The sequence below is a fragment of the Panthera onca genome, chromosome C1, assembly GCF_046562875.1.
Source record: "Panthera onca isolate mPanOnc1 chromosome C1, mPanOnc1 haplotype 2, whole genome shotgun sequence".
NCBI classification, from domain to species: Eukaryota; Metazoa; Chordata; class Mammalia; order Carnivora; family Felidae; genus Panthera; species Panthera onca.
In genome coordinates this window covers 96,020,054-96,035,416 of record NC_138346.1, presented here as the reverse complement: position 1 = coordinate 96,035,416, position 15,363 = coordinate 96,020,054, and the positions used below count along the sequence as shown (strand labels likewise).

Genomic DNA, 15,363 nt, shown 5'->3' with positions numbered 1-15,363 from the left:
ATGAGGAGTGAGTGAGTTAATACATGTAGAAATTCTTAGAATTATGTCTGGGATAGCAGTTACTTGAAACATTTCAGTTTTTATTAAATGGGGGAAACTTTATGATCATTAATAGTTGGCATAAATTTTAGCGGTTAAAGGTTCTGTCATTTGAACCTGGGTATTGGATCCCTGTACAGCACCTGAGTCAACTGGAAATGTGTGTGTTTGTCTGTGTGTGTGTGTGTGTGTGTGTGTGTGCACACGCGCGTGTGCACGTGTGTGTGTGTGTGCGCAAGGTGGGGATGGACTCTGATACCAAATGATATACTGCAATAAAATTCTGATGCTAACCACCTGGAATTAGTGCAGATCCCATAAATTAAAAGGTACAGCCCCCAACAAGACAGCTTCTACTTCAGATGCCAGCTGTAGGTAGGGTCCCCAAACCACTAACGCTTCTAACCAGCTGGCTACTAATCTAGGAGTTCATGACTCCCTCAAGTTTGATAACTCACTAGAATGACTCACAGAACTCAGGGAAGCACTGCATTTAGGATTACAGTTTTAATCTAAAGGATGTAAATCCAGGCCATCCAAATGAAGAGACACAAAAGGGTGAGGTCTGAGAGGATTCCAAAGCCGAGCTTTCATGCCCTCTCCTTCTGGGGTTAGGGTCACCTTCCTGGCACATCAACATATTCATCAACCAGGAAGCCTCACTGAGCTTGGTGTCCAGAGCTTTTATCGGGCTTTTTGTTGCATAGGCATGATTGAGTTCATCCACGTGGCCAATGATTTAATCAATCTGAGCCCCCCTCTACTTCCCAAGATTGGGCAGGCTCAAGATCCAGCGTTCTAATCGCATGGTTGGTCTTCCTGATGATCAGCTTCCAGTCTGAGTCTTCTCATCTCTTAGCATAAACTCAGGTGTGATCCAAGGGGCTTGTCAATAACAGACACTTTTGTTACTCAGGAAATTCCAAGGAGTTAGTATCCCTTTTAGGAACCAGGGACAAAGGCCAAATTCTTTATTGTACAATAGGGGATATTTGAGAGAGCAAGGCACAAGATGGTGGCCTGGGAAGGGAGCCCAGCTCTTTGCTTGTCTCTTTGTTAACTGCTCTAATGCAATGTCAGATTGGACTTCCTGTGTCAGGTTGGGCTGATGATGAGGTAGTAGTAACATATATTAGCTTTGATAGCGCTAGCTTTCCTTTCTTTGGAATGACTTTATTTAGTCTCATGGTGATGAAGTGGTCTTTTGGGATTTTAGAATGACCTTCTATTAAATAAGTCACTAAGACAGCTTTTTTTGAATTTGAGTCTTTAAAAAATAGAGCTTTGAAACTATTCTGTGGCGCTGTGTGAATAGAGGAAGCTGCTGACCGAGTTGTCTTTTTGAACCCCAGAGGTAGCCTTCTCAATAAGTTCACCCCAAATCTGATTGGACATGGGGTGCTAGTATTTGGATGGGCAGTCTTTCTGCATCAGATGTTCTAAACCACTGACGACCTCAGCTCTGTTGATCTATAGGCTTGTGATAAGACCTTTTCCTGGGGCTTCTTTGTTATTCTCAGTAGTCATTCCTGAAGGCTCACCTGATTTTCCCATTTGTTCTTTGATTCCTGTAGCAAATGCGGTTTTTACAGTCTATTTGATTCTGTTTTTCCTTTGGTATTGCAAAGGAAATGTGAACTCACTTAATGTGAGCATCATAGTATAAGCTGGTCCCTGCAATTAAAGATTGAGTGTTTCCAGAGACTTTTTTTTTTTTTTTTTTTACCTTTTATGAAGCATTTATACCATGCTCCCCAACTTCTGTTTGATAGCACTTTCCAGAAGGGCTTATGAGGATCTGATTAGGGCCCAAGTGGCTGAGGCACCCTAAATAGATACAAAACTCATAGGAGGCCCTTGTTTCCAAATCCTGTTTTGTTTTTATTGTGGTAAAATAATATATAGTGTAAATCGTATAATCATTTTGTAGTGGTCAGTGGCATTAAATACATTCACCTTGCTGTGCAACCATCACCGCTACCATTCATCTCTTGAACTTCTTCATCTTCCCAGGTGAAACTCTGTACCCGTTAAACAGTTCCCTGTACTTCCCACTCCAACCCCTGGCAACCACTGTTCCTTTTCCTGTCTATGACTATGCCTATTCTAGGTATGTAACGTAACATAGAATCCTACAGTATTTGTCCTTTTGTGTCTGGCTTCTTTCACTTAGCATGTCTTCAGGGTTCATCCGTGTTGTAGCCTGTGTCACAGTTTTCTTCCTTTCAAGGCTGAATAATATTCCACTGCATATATATACCACATTTTGTTTATCCACTCATCTGTCACCGGACACTTGGATTTCTTTCATCTTTTGGTTATTGTGGATAATGCTGCGGTGAACATGAGTGTGCAAGTATCTGTTACGGTCTTTTCAGTTGTTTAGGATATGTACTTACAAGTGGAACTGCTGGATCCCAAATCCTTTTTTTACACAAGAAAACAAGCCCATTCTCTTTTGTGTGATTAGTGTGAACAGGTATATTGTTACATGCCAAAGGAGTAAACCCAGGTGACTTTTTGGTGAGTGAGCCAATGAAAAGTTAATAGTCTACTTCCGATTTAGTTTGCTGGATCAGAGGATGGTGTCCATCACTTAGAGGACTACCACACACATAATCATGTTGAATATGTTGAACAAAGATTAGGGAGCGATTGGCACGCTACATTTTCATTGATCACTCTACCATGTGTTAATCTTGTCCTTTCCTCTCATTCTTTTTGATAGTTGCCCGTGTGATTGTATGGTGTCATGGTTAAGAGTCTAGACTCTGGAACCATTGTTTGTGTGGGTACAGACTTCAACTCCAGTTTGCAGGTGGACACATTACCTCACCGTCCTGTGCCTCATTTTTGCCATTCATATGATGGAATTAATATACCTCAAACATGTAAAAGCCATAAATAGTACCTGGCACATAGTAAGTGCCTAGTAAATGTTGTTGTTGTGGTTTTTATTAGCAATAGTCATTTGCACCTATTTAGTTGGCAAATAATTTAATTGGCACCTATCTGATTGGCAAAAAATTGTCAAATTTAAGGGACAGTAGAATATAGATAATAGAAGCTTTGGTAAAAGCATATGGGATACGGGTATTCTTACACTTTATTTCTGAGGAGTGTAAATTGATATAACTTTTCTGAAAGAAAATGTGGGAATATTATGACATCAAAAGCCTAAAAATCTTGTTAGTTGACTTTGCAATTTCTTTACTCTAAGGAAATATCTGAAATTGTAAAGGTAGGACTGAAAATTTATTATTTTTTAATATAGAAGAATAAATGCCTAATACCGTGGGATTATTTAAGTAAAACATGTATGTGTAGCAGAGTACTATTTAGTTTTTAAATTGTGGTTGAAAAATATTATCATGGCAGTGTTTAAAATGTGTTAAGACATAAAAGCAGGCTATAAAAAAGCAAGTATAATAACATGATACACATATATGTGTATGTACACACTGTGTGTGTGTGTGTGTGTGTGTGTGTGTGTGCGCGCGAGAGAGAGAGTGAAAGCGAGAGTGAGAGAGAGAGGAGGTGGAGGGGTGGAGAGGAAGTAAGAACTATCCCAGAATCTTACTAGTGATATCTGCAGGTGGTGGGATGATAAATGGTTTTTAAAATTTTTTTGTGATTTTCTGTTTTTTTGGCATTGAGTAAGTGTTATGTTTCCATTAGAGAAAAAGGCAGTAACTTCACTTGGGAAAAAGAAGATTCTTGTTGGTTAACTTGAGGTTCAAAGACAGCAAGCCCCAGAGGGAGAGCACTGCCAAGTGGGTTCCTGGCACCCAGCGATTGGCTGGCTTTGTGCCCAGGCTGTGCTGTCCTTGCCCCTCTGGCCCTTCTGCCCAACCAGACTCCTGAGTCTCGGCTTCAGCGTGAGCAAACCGTCCCCCTCACCAAGTCTTTTGGCTTCCGTGAATACAGAGCAATCTCTCCTTTACATGCCCAACGTCTTCGTGGTTTCTTAAAGAGTTTCTAGCGGAGACACTGTGGTGTTTGCTGGGATTCCTGAACGTTGGAAGGACATTGTTTAATCAAGCACGATGAAAACTGGTTTTTGCGGGATCCCATTTTTGGATCTCATTTTCCAGTCTCGTTAAGTCTTCCTGGCATGCCTAACGCAGACACTTATGTCCTTGTAGTTTTGTGCATAAAAGGGTAAAAATAAACTTGCTTGCTGCTCAGCATTGATCCTGAGCAATATATCTTCTGCTGGACACGGGCGCCAGATGGTGTTGCACCTCCTACTGGTTTAATGAATAGGCATTTGCAGAGAACCTTGAATTGCTCTTGAATCGTTCTGTGCACCTTAAATGTGAAACTCTGCCAGTGGCAATTTGCATTTGTTTCTGTTTTTTTTTTTTTTTTTTTTTTTTCTCCCTGTCTTGATTTTAGGAAGGAGAAAGAGGTGACATTGTTTCTCTGGAATGATTTCCTGTGAGTTGAATTGGTTTTATTGCTGGTGTTGTATAGATACATCTTCCTAAATAAACATATGCTGTGCCAGCTTCTGGGAAAAGTAAATTTCTTCTCTGAGCGTTCTGCAACGGAAGCTTTAACACATACTTGTACTTCTGCATTAGTTGGAACAGGATGCATTAGGTGTGCATGAAGGGGGCCAGAAAAAGTGGTGCTTGCGGCTGTAATATCACCTCTGTTAGGATGCTCCACCTGCTTTTGGGATCATTCATTCTCAAAACCTTGGGCAGTGACAAGGAGGCAAGTCGTAGAATATGACCTCTTGAGTCTACCCAGTAGTTGGTCAGCAGCTTGAACGAGGATGAGGTGTCTTGCAGTAATAAAAAACGTTTGAATCAGTCTAGTCTTTGGCTCACAAAGTTGTAAAATAACAATGGGGAGGATGTTTAGAATCAAGAGTTTTGGTCTTCCCAACATGAATTCATTTCTTGCTCCTGGAGGTGTAGACTCCTCAGACTACATATGGAATTACGGTTTTGCTCCATTCATTGAAGTGGGTTCTGAAATCCTGCCTCTTTCCCCCGCCTTTCTAGAATCTTCCTCAATATGGCCCTCATTTTCTGTACTGGTTAAGGCCCTGGTGAAAGACCTTCTGTGAGTGTTTGTATCTCTCCTTGTAATTGGTATTTTGTGGTTCTCAGGGTCCATGCTGCCCTAGGAAGCCAGTACAGAGCTGAAGTTGAGGGCTGTTGTGTACTGATGTACAGGAGTCTCTTCTCCGTGGTCTGTGTAAGTTGCCCAGGCTCTTTAGGTCCAGCAGTATTTTATTAGTGGCTGTGGCTGTGGCGGTCAAGTGTCCATTTTACTTCCATGGTCTTTGATCTCCCCAGAACACAGTTGCCATTGGTGGTGTGCTCAATGGAGACTGTCAACCTCCAGGACTTTGGAATATTCCTGTCCACATTTGGGATTTGTTCAGGTTCCCAAACCAGTGGTTCATTCCTCACCTGCCCAAGAAGGTACTTGGTTCTCAATTAGCAGGTATTGTATTTCATTCGAATTCGTTTTTGAACTTGACTTAGAAAAAGTTTTCAAGTATGAATTTCCTTTTTTGGAGAATGATTTATCTTTTCAAACGTTCTGAAAGAGTCTTTTGATTTCAGTCTGGGCCTTGTGTGTAACAGTTGTTACTTTTTAATTCACTTAAGTTAGAGTATAATTTTCTAGGAGCTACCCTAGAAATTAGAGGGAAGAAAGATCTAAACGTTTTAATCATGGAGTCAGAAATGTCCCGTAATACCCTGTTTTTATCTCCAGTATTGGCCATAGCACGTGGTTTTGTAATTCATGTAGGCTCTTTTCCCCTTCACTTACTGTGAGCTCCTTGTGGAATGCATTTGCTTTGGTCTCCTTGATCTTTGAATTCTTAGTACCTGCTGCATTAAGTGAATCCCATTGTAAGGTTGCCCTTTTAAATGTCTGTAATCTTTATTGCTGGGATGTGTGTGTGCACCTGCCTGTGTTTTGGAAAGATCTTCGTAATGGGCCCTGTGATCACCTTTACCAGAATTGGTTTTGTTTGTGAGGATGGTATTGCGGGAGCCTATTAATCAGTGCTGTGCCGGAGAAGATCCTGGGTTAGATCTGTGAGCACCTGGGGTTGGGGGGTGTGGTCTCGGCTTTGCTGTGTTTACCACTGGTTTGTGTTCTCCAGGAAGTCACTTAATATACCTGGGCATCTAAAACAAGTGATCTTGAAAGTTAAGATCCACCTTTAAATGCTATGATTTTAAGAATAAGGAAGATCTGTTTTACTTTTGGGAATTCCAGGGTAAAAGGTTAAGATGATCCTCGCAGAATAAAAAATAACTTTATCCCAGTTTATCATTTGAGGTAGCTCCTCTTAGGCTTCTGTTTAGTACCCTCGACATGGTATTTTTTAATAGTTGAATTTTCTCAATGGCTGTATTGTTCTCTAACCTTTGTTGGACATTTGTTTAGTCCCTCTGCCAAGCTATATGCAAATAACAGAAGTGGAAAATTTCTGAGCCTAGACTTGGTCCAGACAGACTTCCCTGTGCTTGGGAATTAGGACCTATGACCTATTCTTAATGTTTGAAATAATAGTTTCTTTTCTTTTCTTTGAAAAGATTTTAGGCTGTTGCTCAGGTACTAGCATGGGATGTATGTAAGATTTTTGTTTTCCAGATCTTAGTGTTAAAAAAATGGATATAAGAAAGCTTCTTAAAACAGTGTTTAATGTATATATAAGTGTTTTCTTTTTGTTTCAATGTAGGATTTATTTTCAAAGCAAACTGATAACAAAATGACAGCTCAGATTTCGTAGTGTGCTAGCAAATTGTTTTTCTGTTAGATGTAAAATTGCTTTTCCATTAAGTGCAGCTTCTAATAAATAACAGTTGATGCTCATAAGTCTCATGGATCTTTAGCTCCATGTTTATCCTTAAAGACTGTGATTTCTGGGGCGCCTGGGTGGCGCAGTCGGTTAAGCGTCCGACTTCAGCCAGGTCACCATCTCGCGGTCCGTGAGTTCGAGCCCTGCGTCGGGCTCTGGGCTGATGGCTCGGAGCCTGGAGCCTGTTTCCGATTCTGTGTCTCCCTCTCTCTCTGCCCCTCCCCCATTCATGCTCTGTCTCTCTCTGTCCCAAAAATAAATAAAAAACTTTGAAAAAAAAAAATTAAAAAAAAAAAAAAAGACTGTGATTTCTAAACAGACTAAGGTGTAATAGTTTCTGGGGGATACTTGTATTTATTGGATTTGCAAGATTTCCTTAAGTCATAGGCTATGCCTTTGAATTTTCAAAATTCCTCTCCAGATAACACAGTTAATTCAACAGTTTCATTAGTTGACTGGACATTGATGGTGTTCCTGCTCTCCCAGGTACTGGCATGTAGTGGTGGAGGTTGGAGGGTGTGGTCAAAGATATAAGGATGAATAAGTAGTTCCTACCATCGAGAACCTAGCAGATTCAAGGGTGAACAGGAAAATACCCCACAGTATACTTCAGTACATTTTTTAAAAGTCCTCTAAGCCCTTAGGAGTTGGGACATATTTACATTTTAACTTGGCTGTGATGTTGAGGAATTTTCTAGGTCAGGAAGGGCCTTCTAGGCAGAGGGAACAGCATTAGCATTGGCAAAGCCGTGCTAGACTTGTTCCAGAAATTGTGAATAATTTACATGGTAATTATTGGAAGAAAATTCACTTCAAAAGGTAGATGGAGGCATTCATTGGCCAAAAGAGGAAAGCTTGTATTTTCAGGTGGGTCTAACACTTAAAATTTGAGATTTTGGATTTTAGAGAGGTTTTGAGGTCTCCTGATTAACTTGCTATCCTTTGGAGTCAAGGACGATAGTGTCCGCCATATTGTTAGGTGAAGGAGGAAGAGGTGAGTATGGAGGGACCGTTTCTTGATATCAGTTATTCTTACCATATTCCCTGTAGAAACGAAAGCCCTTTTATAGGATTCTTGTGTAGCTGCTTTAACAGAAACCCAAGACAGCAGTGACTTATACAAGATACAGTTACACTAAAGTCACCTAGGGTGGCATTCTAGTGTTCTGGTGAAGTCTCCGGCCCAGGCTTCTTCTATCAGGTTGCTGTCCTGTCTCCAGTATTGCTCTCTGTTTGGCCCATGGTAAGGGAGGAGAAAGGATGGGTAGACAGGAGAAGGGGGGGAATATGACCCAGAAGTTGCACATATTTCCTTTACCCCTATTACACTGGGCAGAATTTGATCTTGTTGCCACCCACTGCAGGAGATACTTGTGCTCTGCTCACTTTGTGATTCTATAGAAGAAGGAGAATTTGGGGGAATGGTAGCTGTCTAACACAGCTCTTTTTGGACCTTGTTATCGATAGCTGAATCTGTTGGTAACTAGAAATAAAAGGTTCTTTAAACCCTGAGTAACCAAGAAGGGTAGCCATAGCCTAGTTTCTTGGAGTTCTTTGTATTAAAGAACGAAATAGATTTTATTATCTCTGCCTCTTCAGACTCACTGAGTCTATTAGCCATCGTCAAGCAACCCTCCCCATGAGCTTCACCATCCTGGGCCATGCAAATGCAGTGCTGGGCATGCATATTTCTTGCTCTCAAAGTCTGAAGATTTCCAGCTTTCTGGTGCAGCATTCTGCAGACCTGTCAAGCAACTGGTAGCAGTGTCCAGGAAGTTTACTGGAGGATGTCTTTTGCTCTTGAGTCCAACTGGACGTGAGGCATGGCTGTCTTGGGCCATCTGGACTCCCTCCAAGGTGGCTGAGATCTTTGGGGGCATTTGGATGGAAAGCAGCCTGTGAACCTGAGTTCTCTTAGTGTGGGTGGACACACTCAGCCCACTCTTGGCATACTTCTTAAAGCAGCTGCTCACAAACCTGTCTCATGATCAAATCACCTGGAGGAGGGGCGGGTTAAATTTGTGGTTTCCTGTCATCCACCATAGCCAACCAGTTAAGCAGGTTCTCAGGGGTGTACAGGAATCAGTAACATCCTCTGCCATGTGGGTTTGGTGGTGGGCCAGATTTGCCAGCCACTGCTTTGTTGTAACCTTTCTCTTACTACTTGAAACTCTTAGTAACTGTATATATCACATTTGCCCTCCCATTGAAGAGTGTATATTACAGCTCAACTTGTGTTAGGCACTGGGCTGTTTCTGACCCTCAGTAAGTATGAACGAGACAAAAGTTGATTTTCTGAATGAATGGTATTTGTGTGTAGCTCCCTGGTTCCCTTGAAATGTATTCTCATGGCATACTAAGTTGTCTTAAAACATTTTGGTTAACAGAAGGTAGAAATTAGCACACCAGGAAATGTTGCATGTGTATCATTTCAGAGAAATTAAATACTTATCTTCCAAAATTGGTGATAGCTCTGAAAGTAAACATTAAATTCCATTCTGGAGTTTTTCTGTGAAGCCAGTGTTTCTTAGGGAAATCTTTGCCACATCATTTGACTACATTCTTCGAGTACTGAATTCCCTTCCTTTCTGAACGGTGTGTCTGTGCCTCCCTTCCGTCACTGCTCACAGGAGGGCAGTATGTTTTCTGGTTTGCTCCGAGGACTCTGACGCTTGTGTATCCTGTAAGACAGAATCTCCTAGGATGGGGCTGGGGAGTCTTGCTTCCAGTCAGGCAAAGTGGTAAAAGCTTTGGGACCAGCTGTTGATTGAAAGCCACTTTCTTTTTTGTGCCACCTGTGGACCGTCAGGCTGTTCTCTTCTGGAAGCTGGCTTTTCAGGGCTGGTTGCTGGCTGCAGCTGTATTTCGTGTCCTTGCTCCATTTTTTTCCTAAAAGCAGTAGCCAGTACCTCGTTCTTCCATTCGCTCTGTGGGGATGGAGCATTAAATCTCTGTTTAGAAAAACATAATGATTTTTACCCTGTTCTGCATGCTGGTCCAACAACTCACAAATCACATTGTGTGATTTTTTTTTTTTTTTTTTTTTTTTTTTTGGTAACTGATCATTCAAATACTCATCCTGTGGTTTTGTTCCTCTCCCCAGTCAGGATTTTCTTTTGAGGGCTGACCTGGATTCCTTTGCCTTCCCCCACCCCCCCCCCCTCATTATTAGAACCTTTAACTTTGGGGAAGGTTACCCAGAAATCCTTCCCTTGGGAAATGTCTCTGCATAATGGTTAGTATCCATTGTTGCTCATCAATGTTGGTGATTGAGGGAAGCAGGTATTAATTGGGTACTGACTGGGTCTCTGTATGTGGAGGTAGAGCATATGGCAATATTGAACATGGTCCTTGGTCGCAAAGGACTTCAGTGGCCTGACAAAAATAGCGCCCCATACACAAGGTCTTAAAGTCATTGACTGAAAGTATGTTGTGGAATACTTGAGGATTTATTTTCTGTCTCAGGTCCTTGCCTTTGAGATTAAGAATTGGTTACGTAGTCCTGTGCAGACAGCAGTGTCTTTTGTTTGGACAGTCAGGACTATTTTACCTGGCTCTCCTGCTCCACAATAAGGGCTGAGGAAGTCACAAGTTTGGGGAAGTATTCCAGAAATATATGAATGACTGACCTTAATAAGGGCATTACTAATAGTCAGGCTTGAAGGGTGTTAACAGTTTTTGTGCCAAGGGAGTGGAGCCTTTGGCCTGAATGCTCCAGACAGGGCTGCTTGGAAGTCCCTTGATGTCATCATCCTTTGTGAGTTCTTCTGGAAACTTCTCTGATACCTGAAGTGATGCTGCCTTGGCAGGGAGGGGCACAATTGTTCTTCTGGACCATGGCAGGTGTTGGCAGTTACTCTGGTCTCTCTCTCTCTCTCTTTTTCCCACTATTTAGATGCTCTGTCCTTCACCTTCACACTCTGTGCTTCTGTCCTTAAATGTAATTTGGTTCAGGTCAAGTGTCCTTAAAGATGTCACCTCTGATAGCTATTAGCTCTTCTCCATTCATTCACTCACTCACTTAAGGAATAGTTGATCACTTACTGTGCACAAGGCCCTGTTCTCAACACCAAGGATGCCGTGGTGAACAAAACAGATGAGTTCTCTGTTCTCGTGGAGCTTATATTCTGGTATGCAAAGTAAACAGGGTAGTTTCAGATAAATATCCACCTGCGAAGGAAAGGGAAAGTTAAAGAGGAATAGGCATTTCATACAATGGTCAGGGAAAACCTGATCCCCAACACTGGAATTACGAGTCCAAGAGGAGTCAGTGTGGAAGGGACTTGTCGTCAGAGGAGAAAGCATGCCCAGAGACCTTGTGAGGTGGGAGCGAAGTGCTGCTTTGTGTCGGGGGTAAGAGAGTAGGATGGAGTGAGGTTGGTGAGGTAGCAGAAGGCCAGATCTCCACAGTCTGCCTGTGGCCAGAGGAAGGAGTTTTGAATTTCCCTCAGGGGCAGTGGGAAGTCCACGGAACAAAGAGCACAGCCCTAGGGAAGCCGTGTACATGGCCTCACGTCTCCGTCAGTGCCAGTGTTCTTGGTTAGCTGCTTGTGTGTGGGCATTGGAGACCCACGGGCTGGTTACAAATTCTGTTTCCTTCCTGGAAGTGACATGGCCTGCCATCATCACTGCCTTAATAGATTGATCCCACACAATCAAGGCCTTGATCTGCCACAGCAGAAGCTGTACTTTGTGATCATCTTGACTAGTAGAGGTGCTGCGGAAGGAAAGTTTGGGCCACTCTGCCTGCCTGCCTATCCCCATGTTGCTGTGCTCCTTCTTTAACTCCCACTGGTGTGGTGACAGGAAAGGGAAGGTGAATCAAGGATGTCTAGGGCCAGTCACTGTTCCCCACATTCCCAGGGCTATGGCTCTCTTTGTGTGTTCTCCTCTTCCTTTTCCTTCCCCATTTGGGGCTCTGCCTAGTTTTCATCTCCTCCTCTACGTTTCCTATAAAATATTATCAGGGCTCATAAAGACTGAAAGGGCTATATAGCATAATAAAACACACGTTCATGGACTTTCAAGTTACAACACTGCCTGGGTTTTATATAATCTACTTTGGATTTTGAATATAGATGGAAAAAAAAATGGATTTACCCTTCAATTTGTGTGTGTGTGGGGGTGCTTATTTACCTGTGGTATTTATTTGTTCAACTGCCTTTATTAAAGGCCCTCTTTGTGTTTGCTCTTACTCTTGGTGCCGTTTCCCAAATGGGTATGGGCATGGCCTGATGCAGGTTGACCTGTGAACCAACTGGTGGAATCAAGTGTTAAGTGATAGTATAAAGGTGGGGTCTGTGGGAGCACCGAAGAGGTGCTCTTTGGTCTGCTGTCTTTGAACTGGTAGAATTGGGAGGTGGGATGTTAGAATCCTCTCTTAGGCTTTGGCCATAGTAAGTAAATTGTTTTTGCCCTGCCCTTTGTATTAACGAGCTTCTTTGCTTTCATATTTTCTCTCTGGGAACCAGTGAGTAGGAGAAAAAGATGGGATGATGGGGGGGGTTGGAGGAGAGTACGCAGCCACATGCCCCTTCAAAGCCCTGGGAGGCCCCTCGGAAAAGAAGCCACTGTCTTCTGCCACACCCAGTCAACCTATGACAGCTCAGAGTCAGGGTGGAACAATTTTTATGATTTGTCTTCGGATCCTTTTCTCCTTTTGCCTTCAGGGTGACCTGTGCCTGTCAGATCCCCGGAGGCATGTGTTATTGTCGAGTGAGGTAACAGCTGCACAATGCTAATGAGAAAACTGAATGGTGGTTTGAGGTGGCCTTGGTGGCCGCCAGGCGCCAGCATCTTTATCTGCTTGACACATGGCTCAGGAGTCCACGTTCCCCATGCCAAGTGCCTGCTGCTTTTTCTTTTTTTATTGTTATTAATATGAGAACAGCAACTACCCATCCCTCCAGAAGCTGCTGATTAACACTCAGGCTTAAACTGCTCCAGGCTAATATGTAGTTTGCTGTTTGTAATACAAGCTGTCAGCATTGGGTATGGTTGTTAAACTATTTTCCTTTCTATGATTATTAATATAATAGTTGAGTGATACTAATGAATACATGCAAATAGTTTTATAACATTATTATTATTATTACTGAACAGCCTTGAACCCACCTAATCTAAGACCTTGGACTTGCCAGCAACCCACATCTGTGTGTTCCTGTTCTCTCCCAACCCCTGCCTTCTGCCCCAGCAACTGCTGATGAGAATTTGAAGTTGATTGTGCTCTTGCCCAGCCTGTCCACCCTGTGGCTGGCCCAGGGTCTGTACCCTGATAGGAGTGTAGCTGTGGGTGTCCGCCTCTTGCTGCCAGCCTGTATGGCCGGCTCACTTTTTCTTTCTGTTTTTGTGAGTCGGTAGGTGGGGAGTGTCTTGGGACTTCCCCTGTTAGTGAAATTAACAACAGCATCTCAAAGAATAGATTTGAGCCACGACTTTTTTTTTTTTTTTCACTTAAAAAAATTTTTTTAAGTTTATTTTGAGAGAGAGCACGAGCAGGGGAAGAGCAGAGAGGGAAGGGGAGAGAGAGAATCCCAAGCAGGCTCTGCACTATCAGTGTGGAGCCTAATGTGGAGCTCGAACCTGTGAACCATGAGATCATGGGCCCCAGAACCCCAGAGTCAGACGCTCACCTGACTGAGCCACCCAAGTGTCCTGAGCCAGGACCTTTTAAAATCCTTAATCCCGGGGTGCCTGGGTGGCGCAGTCGGTTAAGCGTCCGACTTCAGCCAGGTCACGATCTCGCGGTCCGTGAGTTCGAGCCCCGCGTCAGGCTCTGGGCTGATGGCTCGGAGCCTGGAGCCTGTTTCCGATTCTGTGTCTCCCTCTCTCTCTGCCCCTCCCCCGTTCATGCTCTGTCTCTCTCTGTCCCAAAAATAAATAAAAAACGTTGAAAAAAATTTTAAAAAAATAAAATAAAATAAAATAAAATCCTTAATCCTGTAAGGCCCATTGTTTGCTTTTACAACAGTTACTTTGTAATGCTCTCTGTGCCATCCCAAATGCAGGTGATAAATAATACAACCTACTAGCATGCACAATTAAAAAAATCAGTGCAAGTTCCTGACTAATATAAAAGAGAAATGAAAGTAATGTGTAATCATATAGGTAGTTCATTATCTAAATGCTTGCCCCTCCTGTCCCCTGCTACACTGAGAAGACGAAAGGAGGTAGTCAGATAGATCCCGGTACTTACTGGTAAAATCACCTATAAATGTAACAACTCTGAATATGGGGTCAATTTGGTGACTCATATTCCAGAAGTGTCATTGCCATCAGTGATGAAATTTTATTTTAATGGTTAATAGCTTGGGGTAAACTTCAGAACAAATAAAGTATATTCTTGGCTCACTGTACATGATAGTTGCATTCTGGGAAAATTGAGATTATGTTAAAACTGTGCAAAAAAGTAGTTTGTCCCCATACATGCACCTGTCTAGTAGGTCCTAATTTCCACAGCAGGTCAGAATCCCTGGCACTGCTTCTCATTATAATGCAGATGCCTGGGCTCTACCCCTGGTGATTGTGCAGCAATGGGCTGGGACTCTGGAATCCGCATTTTTAGGGAGCATCCTAGGTCATTCCTGTGTAGTTACTGGGTCCAGGGACACGATTTGACACACTATGTGAAACCATCAGTCTTGACTCACCTTGAGTGCTCTCTGAGAGATGTTCTAGGGAAAGGGGCTACTGAGGGCTTAATATTTGTTAGGAACAGTTGTCTTCTGGGGTGCCTGGGTGGCTTAGTCGTTTAAGTGTCCGACTTGGGCTCAGGTCTGATCTCACCGTTCTTGAGTTCAAGCCCCATGTTGGGCTCTGTGCTGACAGCTCAGAGCCTGGAGCCTGCTTCAGATTCTGTGTCTCCCTTTCTTTCTGACCCTACCCACTCACACTCTGTGTCTCTCTCTCAAAAATAAATAAACGTTTAAAAAAAAAAAAAAAAAAAAAGAACAGTTGTCTTCCGAGTAAGCCTTGGGTCAGTCATAGGAGGAATGATCAGAATTTTGGTGATTCCTGGAAAGTACATTTCTAGCTCCATGATTCTTGCATTTAAAAAATCCATTTCTTCTTTTTTTTAAATGCTTTTTCATTTTTTGAGGGGGGGAGGGGCAGAGAGGGATGCATAGAATCTGAAGCAGGCTCCAGGCTCTGAGCTGTTAGCACAGAACCCGACGTGGGGCTTGAACTCATGAACGGTGAGATCATGACCTGAGCCGAAGTCACACGCTTAACCAACTGAGCCCCCCAGGCGCCCCTATAGTCTGATTTTAGAAGAACGAAAGCATTTTCGTGGGCCTGTGAAAGTGTCATGGGCCCTAGGTACTGTGCGTGCTAAGCTCTGCGGGTGACCGGGCCTTGTACCTTTCTGAACATTGATTTCTGCACCTGAAGAAATGAGATAGTAGTTACTTGGCTGGTATGTTGTAAGCATTAAATAGTATGTGAGCACAACCTCCAACATAGCTACTACCTGGCACAAATCGGAG

General features: G+C 42.9%; 1 protein-coding gene across 7 annotated transcripts in view; it reads left to right on the top strand.

Annotated features, from left to right (window-relative positions):
* Positions 1-15,363, top strand: part of MGAT5 (alpha-1,6-mannosylglycoprotein 6-beta-N-acetylglucosaminyltransferase) — a 345,968-nt gene that overhangs the window by 64,459 nt on the left and 266,146 nt on the right. For 2 of the 7 annotated variants that reach the window (XM_060622681.3, XM_078451354.2), the window contains exon 3: positions 5,352-5,502. The exons of the other annotated variants lie outside the window; for them this stretch is intronic. The gene's annotated coding sequence lies outside the window, so the exon portion shown is untranslated. The remainder of the gene's footprint in view (positions 1-5,351; positions 5,503-15,363) is intronic. 7 annotated transcript variants of the gene reach the window in all.